This window comes from Coenobita brevimanus, chromosome 93, assembly GCF_032717465.1.
Source record: "Coenobita brevimanus isolate Jiangsu-jjx chromosome 93, ASM3271746v2, whole genome shotgun sequence".
Lineage (NCBI taxonomy): Eukaryota > Metazoa > Arthropoda > Malacostraca > Decapoda > Coenobitidae > Coenobita > Coenobita brevimanus.
In genome coordinates this window covers 7922045-7937253 of record NC_137046.1, presented here as the reverse complement: position 1 = coordinate 7937253, position 15209 = coordinate 7922045, and the positions used below count along the sequence as shown (strand labels likewise).

Below are 15209 nucleotides of genomic sequence, written 5' to 3'. Positions count from 1 at the left end.
GGGGGAGGAGGGGTAGCATTAGTAGGGTATTGATGGGGCACAAGCACGTAGGAGTAGATGGGGGTAAGGGATGCTTGATGAAGGATAGATGAATTAATGGACAGAGTGATCATAGATGAACAGATGGAAGATTAGTTGATGAGGCGACGTGAGTGTAAGATAAAATATTGAGGAAGAAAAGGGAGTGTAAAAGAAAGAGGGACCGAGGAAAAGAAGGGGAGAGAAAGTAAGAACTAATGGAAAGAAAAATGAGTCGGGGTGAGTAAAGGTAATGCCAGAAGAGTGAGAAGATGGATGAAGAAGAGATATGGGAGAGACGATAGAGGAACTGGAGCAGAAAGTGAAAATAGGCGAAAGAGGAAGACTAGGTAAAAATGCAATATCTGAGAGAAATTATTGTTAAGTGATGAGTGAGGAAATGGAGACAGTAAAGAAACGGTCTTGACATCATTAAATGTAAATATAAGGGAAGACGAAGAGAGGTGGGAAAGAGGTTGCGGTTGATAGGCAAGGCACGGAAAGGCGGACTGGGAACCAACAAAGAATGTTATAGGAATGAGAAGATAGTGATTGCAACGGGATAGGATGGGTTGACTATAAGACTAAGGAACAGATACCATACATAGATTAGGGATGTTGCGACCCAACCACATTATCATGATGTAATTAATGTTGCCACCCTTGTCAGTTTTTTTTTTTTTTTTTAATAACAGAACAGAGGAAGGAAAAACAAATGAATAAAAAAGAAAACAAATCCATGCACCAGATTACTGGTGTCCGCTGTTCATAAATTATCTGTAACAGTTAGACTTGAACAGCAGTAGGTTGAAGTCTGGAGGGAAACAGCTCTGGGGAAGCGAGTTCCAGAGAGAAGCAGTTCGGGGAATGAAAGAATTCTGATAGGCAGAAGTTCTGCAGTATGGCTGAGTGACATTCCAGTCATGAGCGCTGCCAGCTGCCCGTGTAGCACGAGGGAAGGCATGGAGAGGTGGCGCCATGGACGCAACTTCGTCTGAGCATTTGCTGTAGAAATATCTGTAAAATAACTCAAGGGAGGCAACATTCCTTCTTACTTGTAGGGGAGGCAGTTTATTAGTAATAGCAGGGTTATTAATAATTCTAACAGCTTTGTTCTGAATTTTGTCTACTTGTTTTAATGCAACCTCTCCACATCCACTCCACAAGGGTGAGCAGTATTCAAGCTGAGAGCGCACATGACTCTTATAAATTATAACTAACTGCTTGTCAGTGAAGAAGTTACGGACTGTGCACAATAATCCAAGTTTCTTTGAGGCGGTTTTAGCAAATGGTCTGACATGAGAGGTCCGGCTGAGGGCATTGTTAAGCGAGACGCCGAGAATTTCAATACTTTTGGAAATGGGAATATTTGTAGCATTGAAGGTAATATACGATTCTGGCAATACCTGCCTATTAGTACATTGTATATATTTAGTTTTACTAGCATTAAATGAGACAAGGTTGTTTTGTCGTCATTCACTGATCGTGGATAAGTCTTTATTTAAAGAGATGGCTGAACGGTGAGAGTTAGAGATATCAGACTTTGCAAATGGTTGTCTGAGTGTGAATGAACTATGAAGTGTTGAGTGATCTGCATGTGAATGGATGGGATTGTGGGTGACAGATAAGAGATCATTAATATGAACGAGGAACAGGGTTGGTGCCAGAACTGATCCCTGCGGCATGCTGGCGTTAACTGAGTGGAAAGTGGAATATACATCATCTACTTTTACTCTTATTTTTCTATTGCTGAGATATGAGGAAATCAAAGGAACAAAAGAGTTTAGTCCATAGCAAGGAAGTTTGGACAACAGAGAACAGTGCCACACTCTGTCGAAAGCTTTGGAAATATCCAGGGCTACTGTGTGAGTTTCACCATGTAGGTCAACTGATTGATGGATGGTATGAGTCAGGAGATTATGTCAATGGTGGATCTTTCTTGGCGAAAACCATATTGTCATTCACTAATTAAGTTGTTGGATTCAAGATATTTAACTATGTTCTTATTAATTACAGTTTCAAAAACCTTACCAAGAGAAGATGTGACAGCTATTGGTCTGTAATCAGAGGGGTCAGAGGAACTTCCTTTCTTTGGAATTGGGTGGATATTGGCTTCTTTCCATGGATTAGGGAACGTATGCATAGTCTGAATAATTTTGCAAGAACAGAGGCAAGTTCTGGGGAACAGTTTTTGAAAACAATTGACGGGATTCCATCTGGGCCTGGAGCTTTGTTGGTAGGTAAATTGTCTAGGATGGATTTAACATACTTTGTCTGTATCCTAAGTGGAACAGTGTCGGGAGAGGCAAGGTCTAGTGCTGGGACATTCTGGCTGGCTTCCTCTAAGGTAGAATTTCTGGCAAATGTACTGGCAAAGGTATCTGCTTTCCCACGCGGGTCATTTGTAATGTTGCCATCTGGAGACTTTAGTGGGGGAACTTGTTAAAGTTATTATTGAAAGAATTGAGAGTTGACCAGAATATTCTATTGTCATTAGGGTTGTTAAGTAGTTTTGATGCTTGGTTTTGAAGAAAGTTTGATTTAGCAAGATTTATTACAGGTTTTGCATGGTTTCTAGCAATTTTAAATTGAGAGAGTGATTCAGATGTTTTTGATTTCAAGTAATAGTTATATGCTGATGACTTTTGGGCTGTTGCTCTGACACAGTTGCTACCTTTTTGACCCCTGGTAATTCGGGATCCGAGACCGTATAAAGGGAGCAGAGAGAGAGAGAGAGAGAGAGAGAGAGAGAAAAGTTGGGGGGGGGGTGCAGTGAGATGATTACGGGCGAGCGAACGAAGCGATGTTTACGTTCAGCCGATAGATGAGAGGCCAAAGACACTGCCCGACCGCGATGCTTTTCAGAGGCTAATAACTTTTCTACGGTGTGAGATAGAGAAAGATTCTTTCAGCAGGTAGTAGATACGCTCAATAAATTTTGTTTTTAGCCACGGCATATATTTACTTAAGAGACCAAAGGAAACCTCTTGGAATCCCAGCTCTCCAAGGGAATGTACCGAGGGCATCAGTTGACATGTACCACTATGAAATCGAATTAAAAAAGATTTTTTGTTGTAACACTATGTTTTCATGCATGAATTCTAACAATTAAATATCGGATATTCGTTGATAATTTTACATGAACGTTTTTCCTTTGTTTAGGGGGTAAATACACCAAAGGTAATAGCCCAAATTTGGGGTTTTATCATTTGATCAATAGCCAAGCGTTTACCGACATAGATCGTTGAGACGGCAAGTCGAGAGCAGAGAACTGAACATTGAGAGTGTGATAAATGTTACAGCGCCACACTAAATGCACATCCAGAGAGAAATCGTGAGAAAGAGAAAACATGAGAAAGTAAATATTTTAACTCATTTATTCTTCTGTTATTATTCAACTACCTCACCAGAATTGTCGAAAGTTTACACCATGATGAAATTATGATGGTAGGCTTATGTACAATTCCTCGCTCGCTCGTCACGCGCTCACAAAACGCACTTTACTGGTATACAGGAGTCGGTGAGAATAGGTAACTACAGACTTTTTCCATCTTTGCATCTCCAAGCACGAAAATTATCAAAGGCAATGTTGAGCCAAGATAGCCATGGAGCCGATCACTTATGTTAACAAAGATCTGAGGTACTGGAGAGGAAGACCACAGCACCTAGAGCTGATATCACGACAGTGGCCTGGAATACGAAAACTGGAAGACGGGGTCACGGGGCCCGGAACACGGATGCTGGAAAATAGCGTCTGGAACCAAATGAGATGTGGAACACCGAACCATGGAAAGAATGGTCGGAACAGAGAAGTTTGGAGGGAACGGGTAGAAAGAGAAGAGAAAAAAGTGAGATAAGTAGCAAAGAAAAAAATGACGAGAAAGACAGGGAAGATGACTAGACATCATGAGGGAAAAAAAAAAAAACGCAGATTAACGATAAAAATTTTAACGAAACTTAGGACGAATGCAGCACATAATAGTGAGGTAACTTAAAGCTAGGCTGTGTGTGTGTGTGTGTGTGTGTGTGTGTGTGTGTGTGTGTGTGTGTGTGTGTGTGCAGAAGTTAACAAAAATTGTAAAGGGGTGAAGGGGGACGAGGTGTACGAGTATTTGTATTAATGCTTGTCACCACCCAGGCATATCCTGTAGTCCCATCCTTTAGCCAGTCTGAAAAATGTAGGTTTAGTGACGCCACCTGCAATGACCACACTGGTGTGTCCCCTCACCACAACCCGTGCATCCTTCATCCCACGACTCAGATTGGTGGTAATATGTATTTATTAACTGTGTCCAGCACACAAGGGCTGGGGTGTGGTGGGGGTCAAGAGGGCACAAACCACCAAAATATGCTCAAGTAAAATTTGTCGTTTAGTGTTTCGCCTATTCTTACCAATACTGTACGTAAAACTACAGCTTTTGCGGTGTTGTGCGAGATTCCTGACATAAGAAATAAATGAATAGGGGAGTATGCGGCAATTCTAGTCAGAGAGGGAGGGGGGGATGAGGGGAGGGGAGGACTTGGAATGTCCGATGGTTATTTGAGGCTTTTCAAGGTTCTTTTGAGTGAGCCTTAGTTGCTTAAAATTATAGGTGCTATTGGGAAGATAAGGCCCCTCACCAAGCACGAGATGATTTAATAGAGTTATCTATGAAAAGGCAGTATTACCTTTTACAACTTGGGCCATTTATTCAAACTCATCTGGTCAGAAAATTGATTTTTAGTTAGAAATTCGTAGTAAAAGTGTTCTGTATCTTGTTATATTGCTGCCTAACCAGATAGTACCGTAAGTAATCCCTACTCACTGACGTGTGGGATGTCCTCAGTACTAAGCTTCATATTAGACTCTCACAGTACCGTATTAGCCTATGTCCTAGACTTTCACTGCATTTGACTTTGGGTATTGTAAAAGACGTGGTTTGATCTGATAACACTCAGGCTCCTGTTACACACTCCCTCGAATATTAACGTGTTTCTTTTGATGGAATAGACTACGAGAGTTGTCCCTAGCATTAAACTCCCAGGCTTATGTGACTGTATTTAGCCAAATTAAATATTTTGGTGTTAGATGTAATAAAAAAAACGAGAACATCCGACAATGGTAGATTAATAAACTGAATTTAAACACACTGACAGGCTGACGAATGAGGATATAAAGGAGCGTTATGGTGTGGATGTGGATGTGATAGGAAGCGTTAGGAGGAATAAACTGAGGTGGTTTGGCCATGTGGAGAGGATGGAGGGTGAAAGACTGACGAAGAGAGTGTATGTGAGTGAGGTGGAGGGGGGAAGAGGGAGGGGGAGGCCGAGGATGAGATGGAGGGATGGGGTGGAGAGGTATGTGAGAGAGGGGGGTGTGAGTTGGGAGCAGGGCAGTGAAATGGCGGGGAACAGGGCGACATGGTGGCGATTTGTTTGTGGCCACCCCGAACGGGATTGAGGCGTCTGGCAATAGATAAAATGGCGGGGGACAGGGCGACGTGGAGGCGATTTGTTTGTGGCCAATCCGAACTGGATTGTGGCGTCTGGCAATAGATAGATAGATAGATAGATAGAAACACACTGTCTGGCCCTGCGCTTACTACTATACTTTCAGGAACGCTGTTATTAGAGCGAGGTAGATGTGCTGAACCTTTTGCATCCCTCGCCAACTTAACTAATAGCGTAGGATATTAATCGTATATTCTGGGAAGTAGATTTGGTCTGGTATTTGCATTCACCTGAACATGACCCTCCAGCCCACACCTGCGTTGCTCTGTTGACGACCTTTGTGACGGTAGTTGTTGGCTTGTTGATGGCATTTTTTTTGGCAACTCAGTTTTTCCTTTACATGAAAAATAAGAACTTGGCTTAGTGGGGTTCTTCCTGACGCAGACTAAGGTACTAAAGTCTTTATCGTAATTTGTCACAGCTTCTTGATCGACCGGTGGGTGCAGAAGCGTTCATTTTCGATGACAGCTACTTATACTGCGAAACCTGTAATTCTAGATAGAAATATGTAGATCATCATCATCATCATCATCATCATGCAAAGCTACTCTCATATTTAACTTTCATCTTCAGTCATAGTCATCCTCCTCCCAGCCAATTCATTACCCCCACCACGCGCGCACACACACACACACACACACACACACACACACACACACACACACACACACAGTCATTAATTACTGGCGCTAACTTATTTGTCTTATATCAGCCTGGACTCAGTGACTTGGCTCAGAGTGCACGCAAGGAAGGGGGGAATGTCGTAGGAGAGGGATGAGAGGAGGTAACTTGGGGAGTGAGAAAAGAGAGGAAAGTGAGGTAAGGAAGAGGGAAACGAGACACAGTGAGGGATACGGGTAGAGGTGAGAAGAAGAGTGAGAAGTGTATGAGAAGAGGAAACAGGAATAGTGAGGCAAGAGAAGGGTTTAGAGTAGAAGGCAGAGTGAAAGAAGAGGGAGACTCTCTCTCTCTCTCTCTCTCTCTCAAGGGCCGGTATTATTCTCATCGGCTAAGGAACCACCCTAACATCTTTTTCTAAGCGATTTATTTTTCCTGCCGGTATCAACCAGCCATATCCAAAAGCAAATCGCTAAGGAAGAGGTGCTAGGGAGCCTCCTTATCCAACGAGAATATGAGCTAAGAAACTCTATATTTCAGAATATTGTTGCCACTTCGACTTTTTTTTTTTTTCAATTTAGGGAAGACATGTAGTTGTGACAGGATAAATAAAGTACATATTTAATACCCCGAGGTCTAAACATTTCCCCTCAGTTATATATAATGGTTTATAGGTGGTCAGAACAATACTAGACGTCACTGGAGGTGGTCAGAACACAATAATAGACGTCACTGGAATTGTTGATGCTGATGATGATGTTGCTTAGCCCTGCTCTGTCTGGCCGAACAAACCCGTCGACCACAGGTAAGCAACTACTACTGTGGGACTTTCCTACAAGTACAGTGCAGTACATACACAGTCTTAGGATCTGATACTCCTTTTTTTTGGTAGACAGCGTCTCGCCAAGGTAGAACTAAGATCTTTTCCCACGGCAGCGGCAACCTATAGGGATATATGTGTGGCTCCCAAGTGGACGCCGCAACTGCTCCACTCAGAGTATACAGCACCACCACGTGTAGGCTCTTCTTCACCGCTACGTCACTGGAGTAAAGGGGATAAGTTGGGGCTTTAGCGACACCGAATGCGTTGCTGTTGTGGTCGAATCTTTTGTGTGGTTATATGTGTGTGTATGTATGTATATATGTAAGTAGGTCCTTAAGTATTTATGTACATGAACACTATCTCATGAATGACTGGTACAATTTGGATCAAACTTACCACATTCACAGTACGTGGAGATAGGATAGGATTTAGTTTTAGTGTAGCTCGTTCAAAGGTAGATCATTCGAAGGTCATGGTTCAAAGTTCTGGTGTGATGTTGCTGTGTTCTCTGACTCATCTTGATCTGCGGTGGTTCTATATGCAGACGTCGTTTATACTGCCGAAGGTGGCAGAGGGATAGGGAGGTATTGAGAGGCAGTGACTTAGAAAGACTCAAAGGACCGTATATAAAGAGGGGCAGAGGGAGACTTGGCTTGAAATTGTTGGTGACGGCTTAGAATGGCGTGAAGAGCTGTGGATAAAGAGGTTCAGGAAGGGACAGTGGTCGGGATGACTGTCACTGGTCACACTCCTCGACCGTCTTAACAAGTCTTCATTCACACTAACAAATGGGCCTTTTACACGCCACTACCCACGGACAAACCAGTGTCGACGCAGAGAGAGAGAGAATCACCTTGGTTAAGTTATGTGGTTGGGATAATGGGATATACAAACGTTAGTACGATGGCGTCTGTTTTATTTTATTCCAGTTTCATTCAAAGGAGCATATTCGGGTTAGAGGAGCCCTTTTAGTGAGTGAGTGAGGAACAGACTCCAAAGACCTGGCCTCTTGAGTAGCCTGCAATGACGTACGTACATGTGAGGAAAAAAACAGCTTGGTACTGCAGTAACTTGGAGAAAAAACACCAAATACAGATAAAGAACCTAGGATAAAGCACCAAGTGCAGAGAAAGAACCCATGATGAAACACCAGATGCAGAGAAGGAACCTAAGATAAAACACCAAATGCAGAGAAAGGAACCAGGCTTATCATGTATTAAATCTTGGGTGCTTTCTTTGTATTTGCATTTTCCCTCCATGACGACTTCACATTGTCCTTGCTGCTGCCAAATGGATGTTATTCATGTGCTTCATTCTCTTTATGGAGAAAGCGAACATTTTCGTTTATTTATTTATTTATTTATTTATTTAATTTGCAAACACGTTAAACAGAAAGCATATAGTGCCCATTCGGTAATATGTGAGAGGGTATGGTGCCTCTGTTGGTGTATGAGTAGACTAATGAATTTAGGAATGGGTTGGTTAGCACAGAACCAAAGTCAGCTAAAACATGCGTAGAATTAAGAAGAGTACTAAATGTAAGTGGATCTACAGCAGAACGAAAATAACCGACCATCACTCGCTGCCTCGTTGCCCAGTCACACAAAGCTAATCACGTATCTGCCCTGTACATCCACATGTTGAATGCTGACCTGTATATGGTATTTTGCCCAGACTGGTGATGAAGTTTTGTGGGTAAGTGGTTGAAGAGGGTGGTGTGGTGATATTATCAGAACCCGGGTATAATGATAAGACATGTTGTATCTGATGTGTTGGTGATCTGTGTTACTTATTGCTTGGGGGTGACTAAGCTCCTGTATGCTACGGAGGCTGCATGAATCGATGTGCTTGTGCCGGGTAGTTACGTGTTTGAGTGAGCTTACATATATTTTTTATTTGTTTGTACGTTACCGAGTTTCTTGGGTGTGTATGAAAGTACATTCTAATTTATTTCTTGAGTGTGAGATTGAGTGTGTTTTTACTAATGTGTTTGTTGTTTCGTACATATAACAAAATAAATATCTAACAACAGCTCCTTTGAAATGACTTATTTTAAACAGTAAAGTAACATTTACGGTTCATTGGTATTGTGAAGCTAATTGTCTTTACCATAATTACCGGTATTGTCATCTTTCTCTTACACAACCATAAGAAAACGTAATTATGGACAGTTTTCTTAATTTTCATACTACTGATTCTTGGCTATTCAGGTAGGCTTACAAACCATACATTCACGAGTCATTAGCATAAAACTGGTAGACACTTCCGTTTCTGTTATTAAAAGCCTTCGGTGAGATAATGTGCATCTGCCTGTTGACTGGGAGGCCAGTTTTATAGTTGCTCTAGATTTCCTCCAGTTGAATTAAGACATTCGGCATTAATTCCATTAGTTACCTTGAGCGTCCAAAGCACTGAAAGGGCTACATGAGAAGTTTGACTGTAGTATGAGATCCGGTCTGGTGTTAAGGTACTTAGAGTCAACAGACACCATCTGTATCACCAACACACTTTCGCCTCGCTCGTCCGCCTTCTTCTGACTGTCCTCCCCACTCATTAACTTCTTTATTGCCATGATGTCTCTGTATTTTGTTATTCTTGCAGCCTCCAGACAGTTTTATTCAACTTCGGCAAGATCTGTAATGAAGTGGGAAATGAAGGCTCTGTCTAACCGTCTTATGCCAAAAGTCTTTCTTAGGCAGAATACTGTACAGATGTTTGAATATAGCAGAGATAAAATATAAAAAACCTTGCTTGGTGTGTACTAGTTAACCCACTAGCCGGGGCTGTTGCATTGTTCCTACCTCTCTTCTTCTTCGCTTCCAGAGCCTAGCTGGTCTCTGGAGACGCTGACTGCCAATCTAACTGCTTGGATTGTGTCCACGCCTCTCATTCTGGAGCGTCGCACTCCTTGTCAACCACCTGAGATAGCCAGCAATGGGAGTTGGACATGGCAGATGGCCGCAGATTATGCCCATTGGCGTGTATGTATTACCGGCAGTACCACTGGCATTGTTGTCCTGCCACCAGACACACCCAACTCTCATGTCAGGGTGGGTCGCTGTAAAGGACACTGACCCTATCAGATGTTTTTATTCAGGCAGACTCTAGACGATATTGTTAGAAACTCCTGCGCCCTAAAGAACTGATGGCCATTGCGAGATTGCTAGGGAAGCAGGGAAGGGGGTGGGAGAGACTGGAATAGTAATAATGGAAAAATAATTGGAATAGCCTAACAGGTAAAGAAGTGGGAAAATAAAGGGTAGAGGCTTAGAAAATGGCAAAATAGGAACGGAGATATATAGACTGTAAAGGACTAACACATAAAGGAACATAGTAAGACGCTATGATTTTAAAAGAGAGTAAAGCAAATGTGTACAGTAGTTACTGGTAGAAGTACGGTGTGATCACGTGTTTAGAGTACCGTGAAAAGAAGAACAGCGATGCAGCCAAATAAGGAGGGAAATTACGATGATGTACTTAACGATATACATAGACAGGGAAAGAAAGAGACATTCAGGTGTATGAGAACTTAAGTTAAATTAGGGTTGGAGGAGATTGTGAGTAAGAGGGTGAGAGGAGGAATAGAAGCGACGGTAAACGACGGCAAAAGCTTGGTAGATGATAAATCTGTGTGTGTGTGTGTGTGTGTGTGTGTGTGTGTGTGTGTGTGTGTGTGTGTGTGTGTGTGTGTGTGTGTGTGTGTGTGTGTGGAAACAGGATCAGTGTAGCAGTAACACTTGTCCATTTTTAACAAGTATGATAGACAAGACTGTAAATTGAGCACCAAGACATTGCAGCACATTATGTACCAGAATGTATACCAGATTGTCTTCCTTCATTTAAACAGTTTACTTCTGGGCAGATGTTGTCAAGTCCCTCTCACCCATAGCCTGGTCTAAGAATTATTCCCATGCCTAACAGAAACAAATATTGAATGTTCCTAGGCCCTCACTGACATCTGTTATATCATCAGCAAGGGCCGTAAGAATTTTTTCCATCTTTTGGAGTTGTACTCTACCGTAAATAAATAAACAAATCGCTTAGGAAAAGAAAAGGTTACAATAGTAATCAATACTCGTCATAAACATCTCATACTCAAGACTTTAAAAGCTGTCTGTGTTACCTCACTACGGATATGTGATTAAAAACACCGGCTTTCGAATTTCTCCAGCCCCACGGTTAGAAATTCATAGATAGAGAGAGGGAGGGGGGGAAGTGTGTCAGTGTCATTTTGTGTTTTGTTTCTTTATACAGAGTGGTTGGGAGCACTCACCATCGACTCATTCGATGTAGTGTTCTTCTCAGGTGACCTTACACTGAGTGGCAAACCGAATGGTTTCCTATAAACCAGAAATCCATTTAGTACTTGGGACGGCAAACGTTTAACCAAATGGCATCTGGTGGTTTTGTGGGTTAAGGTGCTCCAGTCGGGTTGAGTCTGTAAGGGTTTATACTTGATTCTGATATAGGTCAAACCTCAAGGCCACCAAGCAGGATCAAGCCGAAGAAATTTAGGCAGATTTTTACCAAACCTAGTGGAAGAATGGAGGGTCAAGCAGCAGTGAAGTAATTGGGTTTTGAGAACAGTCTGCCGAAGATCAAGGTTACAGTATTCGGTCTGAGTCATGTATTTGGTTCTTAATTCTCACCACGCATTGCTATACCTCACATTACCACACTGTAATGCCACACCTCACACTGCCATACCTCACACTACCACACCATAATGCCGCACCTCACAGTGCCTCACCGCACACTGCTATACTTCACCCTTCCACACCATAATGCCACGACCCACACACGGTGGCCGGACGTTTCGGCCACGGATATTTGGGCCACGAACGTTTTGGCCATGGGCCACCATCCTTAGACGTTTTGGCACGGAAGGTAGGACATTTAAGCCACAGGACAAAAAATAAAAATACAAGAATTTTCTTTACAACAGCATTTTATTTCATTTCACAGTTTACTATTTACATGTTTTTAAAAAGTTGATCCGAGTAAAAAGTAGCTTTTTATTTCATTTCACAGTTTACTTTTTACATATATTTAAAAAGTTGATCCAAATAAAAAATAGCACAGGTGATATCGATTTTATGGTTACACGTTGGGCTGTCCACCTCGAAGGTTGTGGCTGATTCTATGAAGGAACTCTGGGATTGTCTTCTTGCCCTCCTTCAGGTCGACCACAAGGTTGTGGAGGCGCATCTGGAGTTCCTGGTACACCTTCTTCCCACGCTTGGCAGGGTGAATCCCACGTTCCTCCTGGAGCAGGATTCCATCCACGGTGGCAGCATCTGCTTGCTGACACTCGATGAGCTTCGTAGGCGTGTTCCAACAGGCAGAATAACTTGTTGTTCCAGCCCTCGCAGATGTTGTTGGTTCTTGGCAGTTGTTGAAGGTGGCGTGGTGCATATTCCACTTCGCGGGTGGGAACCTGGGTGGCCTGTGGCGTAGACAGACCAGCTTTATGCATCCTGATCTGGAGGTGACATCTCGGCGATGACGGAGTTGGCCTGAGATGTAGGTGGAGCCAAAGTACTCCTAGAGTGTGGCAGCCTCCTCAGGCACAATAGAACGAAGGTGCACTATGTCATCCTTGACATCCTCCAGGAGCAGAAAGGCGAATGCATCAACCTGACCACAGAACAGGCAAAACTCATCGTTGGACTCTTAGAGGTTCTTGAGACCCAGGTGCTGCATCTGCCTCAGGTGGTAGAAGCAGAACCACACCTGGACTTGCTCCCCAACACCACACGAAGGGCCACTCCACAGGCCTCTTGAAGTCGATGGTGATTGTGCTGGGATCACAGCCACCCTCCTCGAGGACTCTGAAGGCTTGCTCGTAGCTGGTTTGTGTCTTGCATTGCAGCAAGGCATACACCAGAGGAAGGTAGACTCCGTTGACTTGACCCTGGATGATGTAGGGCTGGGTGAAGAGTCTTGGAGTTACTGAAAACGTGCCGTCCATGCACCAGTCTTCATAGCCTGCTAGCAGCTCCAGATGACTGGGAGAGTTGAAGATGATGATACGCTCATCTGCCTCCGGCCCATTGTCATAGTGGAGGTGGGATGCCCAGTCACCGGTGATCTCCAACTCTTGAAGAGACTGGATCCTTTGGACGGTGCGCATCCCGGATGCAACGAAAGACGCATGCAGGAATCGGGCCTAGGCATGCATGCCTCGACATCCTCCGGCAGTGCTGCAGCAGCGAAGGTGAAGATCTGGTTGGGTTGATCATTAGTGCTGGCAGTCTTCCTCTTCATGGCCTGACAAGCTTGCTCCACTTGGCATCCTACTGTGTCAGAAAAGTGGTTATACATTGACACAACTTTAGGTTCACTGAGACTCATGGTGATCTTCAGCACAGCAGGGTACTTGAGGGTGGACCGCTTGACACGCCGCCAAACGGTCTCATCAACTGACTTGGCAACGTGCTTCTTGATGTACATGAAGCCATCCAGACAGATCTTCTGACCGCCTCTCTTGGTTGTGATGACCTCAACCTCAGCTGACATGGTTGTGCAGTAGGTGAAATGCAGAAAAATACACTGACGGCTACCGCTGTGCACCGTAGTTCCCATCATACTTCCTCCTCCCCATTTCTCACCTCATTCATCAGCTTCCTCCTAGTTTAACACAAACAACCCTCCCGTCATTCAAACAACTGCAAACCGAGGCTTCGCTCCTCTCTGGCCCACTCAGCCACATAAGCAGCACAAAATATATGGAAAATGACATAAAACAACAAACTTCGAAACATTAAATAACAAAATTAAGTTTCGTGGCCCAAACGTCCACTTTTGGTGGTCCCCATGGCCAAAACGTCCTAGGTTGGTGGCCCATGGCCAAAACGTCCGTGGCCCAAATATCCGTGGCCGAAACGTCCTACATTCCCCACACACACTTTTCTCACCCACTGCCACATCTCAATCTTACACCACACTTTCACACCCTCCTTCTCCTACAGACTCCAATATAATGTAGGGCGTAGTTTATTAACATATTCATTGCGGTCTTTACCTTTTTTTCCTCGCCAAGATTTTATCCGGCCTAGATTCTGCTTTTAAGAGGCCCGCCGCTTAGCATGCCTTAGCACTTAACCTGCGATATGTAACTTGTGAGGGAGGAGGATGGTGAGGGTGCATAACTCTGTATTGCTATCACGGGCTAAGATTGTGCACCGAGTGGGATGGGATTGTGCTCATATATTTTTTTTGTGTGTGTTCCTTGTGAATGCATGTATGCCCCACCCACCTCCCCGCCTTTTTCCACTTTGCTGGGTACTCTGTTGACAAGGGTTACTCCATCCATTATTCAGTTCTTTTGTACGCCGTCAGAAGCCTATACTTATATATATTTTTTTTAAATTGAGGCGAAGCTGCACTTGACAGGTTGGTGATGATTGACTGAATGCAACATGTCCGAGTAATATTTCCTAACCCAAGTTTCCCCCTCAGATATATGTTGTCAATTAATAATGCTAACAAGTAAAGAGATTATGAAATAATGTTGCAATCAGCCAATCATCACCAACCCGTCAAGTGCGTCTTCGCCTCGATAAAAAAAAAAAAAAAACTGAGTATAGGTACCTGGGTTTAGGCAGCTTGGTCCCGTCATTTAAGGCGAAGGTGACCAGACTTACTGGACCCATCCGGTTGGAGCATCTTAACCCGTTAGATCCCCTGGCGTCATTTGGTTAAATGGTTACCACCCAGTGTAGTAAATCGGTCCCTGGATAACAAGAAGCCATTTGACGTGTCGCTCATTGTAGAGTTACCCTCATGTTTGAACTACATCGAATGAGTGGATGGAGAGAGACCCCAGCCACCACACAGCACCCCTATCAACCACACCTACCACACAAGAGTTACCCCCCTTCATTATCGAGGTAATCAAAGGAATGGCCTATATACCACAAGGATTATGACGCACCTTATGATGTGGATCGTTTGGACTGAGGTGAGCCAAGAATTCCAAAGGCTTGAATGGAAAGTAAATAGGTGTGTGGTCCGATTTCACCGGGCAGCTTGACAGGTTTCTTTCTTGTGTTTCTTTTTCTCTTGGATAGCCACTTCCTACCTGGGTAATTGGTGGGAAATAGTTTGATGATGATGATGAGGAACTGTCTTTTGTTGTTGTTAATGTTCAGTTTGAAGGGTCTTCTTACGCGTTTACCATGAAGAGAAACAAGGCTAGTATAAGAGACGATGATGATGGTAAACTGTCTTTCATGGTTTTTTAATGTTCTGTTTCTGG

At 43.5% G+C, this 15209-nt stretch overlaps 1 pseudogene; it reads right to left on the bottom strand.

Annotated features, from left to right (window-relative positions):
- Nucleotides 1-12542: 12542 nt before the first annotated feature.
- On the bottom strand, nt 12543-13468 carry LOC145412601 (uncharacterized; annotated as a pseudogene).
- Nucleotides 13469-15209: the final 1741 nt, after the last annotated feature.